Source organism: Diabrotica undecimpunctata, chromosome 8 (genome assembly GCF_040954645.1).
Source record: "Diabrotica undecimpunctata isolate CICGRU chromosome 8, icDiaUnde3, whole genome shotgun sequence".
NCBI lineage: Eukaryota > Metazoa > Arthropoda > Insecta > Coleoptera > Chrysomelidae > Diabrotica > Diabrotica undecimpunctata.
In genome coordinates, this window is record NC_092810.1 from 79,364,350 (window position 1) to 79,372,465 (window position 8,116).

The following is an 8,116-nucleotide window of genomic DNA, read 5'->3' on the forward strand; positions in this document are numbered from 1 at the left end:
GCATTGACTACTGCGGTATTAAATATTAATTCCATTGCCACTTTCCGGTACCACTTCAGAATTTTGCGTATTGGGCTTTGGTAAGAAGCCACTTGATCACTAAAATCAACACTCTTTTTCACCAAGTTATAATCGAGAATAATTTGTGGTTTTAGTACTTGTGTATAATTTTTCTTTTTATTTGATTAAACCAAGATACAACTATTATGTTTAAATGTTGCAAGGACTAAAACTGGTCTTTTGTCGACCCATTTTATCACTCGTAAAATCAATAATGGGGTTAAATTTCATCGAGAGTAACTGGTTGCAACTTTTTTAATCGAGATTTTATTTTTACATGTTTTTAGAGTAAAACATCTGTCCATGAATAATTCGTTTCTTGAAGAATGATTTCAATTCATCGACCAATATTCTAAAATAAGGTGTTATTACGTCGTCCAGAATATTATAAACTGGTTCTCTTTCATAAAGCATTGGAAATATGGTTTACACTCTATATTTAAAAAAATCTTTTACTGCAACTCTTGTTCGACCTAAACTAAATTAATACACAAAACAAATTAATCTATTTTTTTTATAGAAATGCAGATTCCTGTCGGATTTTTATCAGTGCGGCATGAGTCACTGGTGTCTCGTATATCCGGACCTCTTATCGCATTACAAACATAATTCTTAATTAGCAGTGCGGTACAAGATACATTTATGTCGTATAATCTGAAAGCCGTAATAAGACCATAAGACCGTATGTTATAAATAAATATATTCCTAAAAGAATTATCTTGAAACATGAAATAAATACACTAAAAAAGTGCAATATTAAGTGTTATTTAAAAAATGGTATGTCATTCACGACGGGCGTACAGTTAAAAACAAAAGTTTTCAGTGTTCTATTGCTTGATTATTATCATCTGGTATTCTGAAAATGTTGACATTTTTTCCTGGTCTGATCTTCCTCAACTAACGTCATCTTTCTTAATTTGTGGGTTGTGTTGTTCAGGTCTCTTTAAGTGTTTTTGTTGGTATCCATACTGAATGATCTTCTTTAGACAATGTACTAATGTAGTGTTCAAATGTGGCATTGCGTGCGTCATGTAGCGCTGATCGTAATTGTCTGATTAGTCGATTATATTTGTGTTCGTCATTAAGATTTCGGCTTCTTGGTCATCTAACTCTTGCTCTTTATTTTTCGACTATTAGTTGTATAATATAATTCGGAGTGATACTTGTGTTTTCTTGATTTGGAATTGTTAATCGTGTAGCTCCATATGAAATAGTAAAAGATGAAAACGGCAGCATATTCATGCATAAAAAAAGGTAACGCGATAAAGATATCTGAAACAACTGTTTTATGTTATAAGAGATGAAATAGTCCGAAATTGCCAGGTGAACAGGGTACTATAAAGAGGAAGTAGAATTAGCTATGAAACAGCTTAAATGGGGAAAAGAAGTAAGCTTAGACCAAATACCAGCAGGAATTATTCAACTGGGGAAAAAATTAAACGGATAACAATATTTACTCCATTTACAGAAAAGGGGGTGACCCGCAAAAATTTTAAGAACTTCTTTAATAGCCTCCAGCCAACAGTTTCCTAATCATGTTTAAAAAACGTACGGAATGCACTGTATATACTAACCCAAACAGTCAACATACTTGTTGTGGCAGTTATGTATTACGATCAACTTAAAGGTTATACACAGGCATGCACCCGTGCGGGAGAAAAAAGATTTGTCATAACGTTACATTATGTCACATTTTAACGTTGAATATTTTATGGTCCCCTTTGGATTATAAAACGAATGATCGACTTTTTCTCGCACAGATCCCGCCTATGTAACTTTACAAAGCGAGTCGTTTGCTGGGTATTAAAGAAACGTCTATGGCCATCATATAATTTGACGCTATTTCACGTTCTACGACGCATTCCACGTTTAACACACTGTCTTGTTTAATTTTCTGTCATTTTATTTGTTAAATCCTATCTCATTCTCGTCACAGCGTCAAGGAGCAGTAAATGTGTGCAGTGAACGGGAGGAATATGTTTAACAGTGAACGTTGGAGATTTTTCGAGTCTTTCATATTTTCTTCTTTGAGTGCCTCTCCTATCGGATATTGGATATCATTAGGGCGATTCTAATTTTATTTACTGCTGTTTTGAATAATTCACTCATCACTAACTTATTAGGTGGCCAAAGTGTTTAAGTTTTCTCTTTTTTATATTCAGTATAACTTCTGGATCGTTATGTATTCTACGTATTACCCCTTCATTTGTAATTTTATCCACTCAACTTATTTTTAGTATACGGCAGTAGCACCACATCTCAAAGCTTTCAAGATTTGTAACATTCTTCTGTTTAAGAGTCCATGCCTCAACACCGTAAAGCTAAGTACTGAATACATACTAAGTAGTTAACTTAAAGTGGACGTATGCAAAGAGATGTATGACGTAATCGTATGGTATTTGATAAATTCTGTCACGTAATATGCCACATACCTCTGTGCGTAAATTCGTTTTATTGCTGCCAGTTTAAGATGTTATTAGACGCAGCCATGTTGAATTTCTCTCCACTATCGTATTATCTTCGTTAAATCCTATCATTTTAGGCTCCATATATCCTGATTAGACCTATAGGACCTGAGATACGCAACTAAGGCTCTTTTGATATAACATATATTGGAGCAAAGATATATACCTAAGGTCCTTTTGACGTGTTGATGTATTTAATTTCTACGTCGTAGTATTCTATTGGTTAAATGTTACCATTTGAGGTACTGTACGTCACGATTGGACTAATAGGACCGCAGATACATAACTAAGGCCCTTTTGATAAACTGATGTATTTCATTTTTCTATCTTATTGTATTCGATTGGTTAAATCCTATCATTTGAGGTACTGTACGTCACGATTGGGCTAATAAAAACGAAGATACGTAACTAAGTCCCTTTTAATATTTTGCTGTATTTGATTTCTATCTCATTGTATTCTATTAGTTAAATTCTATCATTTGAGGTATCGTACGTCACGATTGGACTAATAGGACCGAAGATACATAACTAAGGCCATTTTGACATGCTACTTTATTTAATTTTTTATACCTCATTGTATTTTATTTGTTAAATCCTTTCATTTGAGGTACTGTACGTCATGATTGGACTAATAGAACTAAAGATACACAACTAAGGCCCTTTTGACATTGTTCTGTATTTGATTTTTGTATCCCATTGTATTCTCTATGTTAAATCCTATCATTAGAGGTACTATACGTCACGATTGGACTAATAGGACCGAAGATACGTGACTACGGCCCTTTTGACATGTTGCTGTATTAAATTTTTTTATTTCATTGTTTTCAATTCGTGAAATCCTGTCATTTGAGATACTGTACGTCACGATTGGACTTATAGAAACGAAGATATATAATTATGGCCTTTTTGACATGCTGCTATATTTGATTTTTCTGTCTTATTGTATTTTATTGGTTAAATCCTATCATTTGAGGGGCTGTACGTCGCGACTGGACCAATTGGAGCGAAGATACCATAGGTAGTTGCAATATATCATATCCCGTTACTTTTAACCAACCATGATGCCAGAATGATTTGTGGATGAAAAGAATATATATATATTCTTAAATTTACTATTTCGTTGTGGGTAATATTATATTCAACAGCGATGCCAAATTTCTGATGCTAAAATGATTGATAATGAAAGTGGGATATACATTTTCATGTATATAATGGCAGCGAGTAAACGGTAAAACCCTGAACTAAATATATATAATATTTTCACTGTACCATCATTTTAGACTCAAACATTTTCTGGAATAAACTTGTATAACTCAGTAAGGGATAAAAAGAGAAAGCGGATATTTTAAAATATCAACACGGTATCAACACTCTAATCAATGAGATGGTTAAAATTCTTGTAACACGTACAGGAAAAAAGTTATTAAGGTCTTGTAAAGTAGCGTCGATATACAGATGCTACTTTGCAAGTCGATGCTAAATTGATGGTAAAAGCATAATGTATCGATGCGAAAATGATAGTATGATGTATATATATATATATATATATATATATATATATATATATATATTGTTATGATGTATTGTTTGTGAATGATGAGCAATGAGTATTTTTAATAATATAATATATAGGGTTTTTATCGCGGTTCTCAAAGAATTAGTTTGTAAGTACTTTTTTAAATTATCTTTATTATATCTATTGTGAAACACACATATATATCTAACCTAGCCAATGTAAATTTAAAATAAACTATCTTTAAATTAAAATTCTTATGAAACTAATTAAATTCTATAGACAATGTAAAATTTAAACAAACTATCTTCAAAATTGAAATTTTTATGACACTAACTAAATTATATTAACAAAATTTTGTACCTTTCTGTCACTGAATGCCTAAATGAACTGTTTTCCACTATATAGATTCTAATCACCACTCAATGTCTTCGTGCTTCGGTTATCCTTGTTTTTGTGAAATTACTTTTTCCAATTATCAGCTTCCACCAATTTAAAATATATTTCTTTTTAAGCATTTATAAACCACCAAGCAAACCAGCAAACAGCATTTATATTTATTCTTCTTTTCAATATACCAATATCCAATCACCAGATATATTATATATTTATATTTATTCATCTTTTCACTATACCAATATCCAATCACCAAATATATTATATAATTTTAATATTCAATTAATACTTCTTCCATTATCCAATCACCATTTATACATAACATAATTTTTAATCTTCAATAATATTTTCTTTATACTGTTTCTTAATCTTCATTTAACTCACTATATTGAACAATTGGACCTTCTGACTATCTTGAAATTACTGAACTGTAACTGATTGACTGACTCTAACTAACTTTCATACTAAAACTGGCCATCTTGAATCCAAATCACCGAGTACCTTTTCAATCTTCCAGAACCATCTGGTAAGAAATCCTGTTCGATTTGTTCTACTCCCTACCTATATGAATGTTCTGGAAAAGTATATGTTCGATCCACAGACATAATCATTATTCGAGAATGTTCTACCGTAAACAAAGGTCAAATTCTGTATTCTGGAGAATTCTTTAATTTTCTATTGATAATTTTGTTGACATTTAGGCTTTTCAGATCAGAATATATACTTAAATCAGTAACTAACACTCTAATTTAATAAACTACACATTTTAAACAACATATCATTATAACCCCACTTTATATTCGTAATTATTACTTAAACGTCACTTTAAAGAGTATTTTTGGTTGCCTAGTCACATGGCTCACTTAAATATATCTACAACATTATAATTACTAAAATAAAACTTTTTTTATACTTATTACATGCTAATTTCTTAAAAATGCCCTCACATAAATAATTTTTATAAAATTTTCTAGTATATAACTTATTAAAATAACCAAATACTTTTAATATCTAATATTATCTAGTATATAATTTATAAATTATTTTCTTTAAACACCAATCATCTCAATACCCCAAAATTAAATTTAAAATAAATAATATACTTATTATTTTTTTAAATATTAATTTTCTTATCCACATACCTTAGTAAATATAATAAATTAACTAATTTAATTTCTTATTTAAAAATTGTTCTATTAAGTACGCCTATGTTTCCATGTCTACGTCAAACTGTCATGTCAAATGGAAGTTTGTATGTTTATTTATAGACAAAATCTAGGAATTATTTCCATTCAACAGGCTTTCATCCATATGAATTAATAAGTTTTACACTTTATTATATTAGAAAGACATTTTTAGCAAATCATTTATAGAATCTATTTAGTATCTAACCCCAAATTATGATTTTTAGGGCACAAATAATTTCCATATGTACAAAATTATCAAGTATGATGTCAAATTGATTCATAACAAAGAAAGCTACCATCTATCTAACAAATCAAGTTTATTGAATAAAATGGATATATCAGTGAGCTGTTAGTGTTTTTATATTAGTGTTAAAAGGTATAGAAAACATTATTCAATCTCTTCATAATATTTAAAAATGTCATTGATATGAAAAATTCCTCTAGGTCTATTATCTGCATCTATTAACACATAACTATTTAGTCCATTCTGATTTTCAATTCTGTATGGACCTTCAAACATTGGTTGTAATTTCTTACAACGGTTTGCTTTAACATTACTTTTTCTAAGTGAACGAATTAACACTTTATCTCCTTTTTGAAATGTGATTGGTTTTTTTATTTTTCGATTTTGTCTTCTGATATATTTTTCAGCTTTCCTCCTAATTCGGTTATTCACTTTCTGCATTACTTGTTCTAACATTTATCCTGACTATATTCACTAATCCATTTTATGTTTCCTATATGTCCAAACATTAAATATTCTGGTACTTCCTCTGTATTTAAATTATGTGTATTATTTAAAAAAAATTCTACTTGTGGTATATGTTGCTGCCACGTTTCATGTTGATTCTGGCATACTATCCTTAAATATTTTATAACTTCTTTAATATATCTTTCTGCAGGATTTGCCTGAGGATGTCTGATACTTGTAAAATGAATGTTGATTCCCTTTTTATTGTTCTGAAGCTATTTTCTTGTGGCATTTTAAATTAATTACTATTTAACTGGGAATAAGCCACAATTAAAGGTTAAAATACGTTTATTGACGTTTCAATTTCCACTTCGGAAATCGTTCTCAAAATACAAACATTAGTAAATTAAACAAATTTTGTTTTTGTTACTTAGTGAAAAAATTCTTCTATTAATTTAATTTTATCTGACTCATCTATATTGACAATTCAGACATACATTATACATTTTAAAGTAGACGACTTTAAAATGATATTGCCAATATTGTTGAGTTGCGTTCCTGGGACGACTTTACTTATAAGATAGTTCATTCGATTACATGAAATCAACTTTAACTTGAGAATATCCGTCAGAAAAGATCATAACATGTAATTCGTCTTTAAAAAGACAAATACATGCCATGATGACAGTAAAATTCTCCCGTTAGTGATTCCATAGTAAATTATGAGGGAAAAACCAGGAAAAAAACCTCATAATACTATCCCGACATGGTAAGTATTTGATCTTGCATTTATTTTACCTTCAATAAATACCAAATTCCGATTTTATATGTTTGTTATTTAAAAAATATAAATGATGTACTCTCTATATGTTACTGACTTACCAATACTGGTATTTTCTTTTTAATAACTTCCTCTTTCAATATGGGTAACCAGATCCTACTACATTCTGCCGAGGAATTCGCGACACAATTGGTCTCATTTAGCATAATTAGAGCCGCTTCTTTGATTTTTCTCTTTTTACCATCCGTTTCTTTTAGGACTATATTTGAATCATTCCATTGAACCCTATGTTCATTATCCCATGCATGTTTACATATTTGAGATCTATCAAATTCTCTATTTTTTATATAGGATTGATGTTCACTGGTGGCGCGTGTAGGATTTATGATCTTTTCTGACGGATATTCTCAAGTTAAAGTTGATTTCATGTAATCGAATGAACTATCTTATAAGTAAAGTCGTCCCAGGAACGCAACTCAACAATATTGGCAATATCATTTTAAAGTCGTCTACTTTAAAATGTATAATGTATGTCTGAATTGTCAATATAGATGAGTCAGATAAAATTAAATTAATAGAAGAATTTTTTCACTAAGTAACAAAAACAAAATTTGTTTAATTTACTAATGTTTGTATTTTGAGAACGATTTCCGAAGTGGAAATTGAAACGTCAATAAACGTATTTTAACCTTTAATTGTGGCTTATTCCCAGTTAAATAGTAATTGATTCCCTTTTTCTCACAAAATGCCCGAAATTTTTGGTTGTTAAAATATGTAGCGTTATCTATTATGCAATTTCTAAATGGTCCTATTTCTTCGAAAAATTGATTAATATATAATTTCAATGTTTTAACATTTGTTCTTGAGCAGGGATATAGTTTAATAAATTTTGTATATAAATCAACTATCACTAGTATATGCTTTCTTTCTGTTGGACTGGGAACTAAATTTGAAATAAAATCCATGGAAACTGTATTTAGTTTTTCATATACAACATTAGATCTATATGTGTTCTGGTTTTTG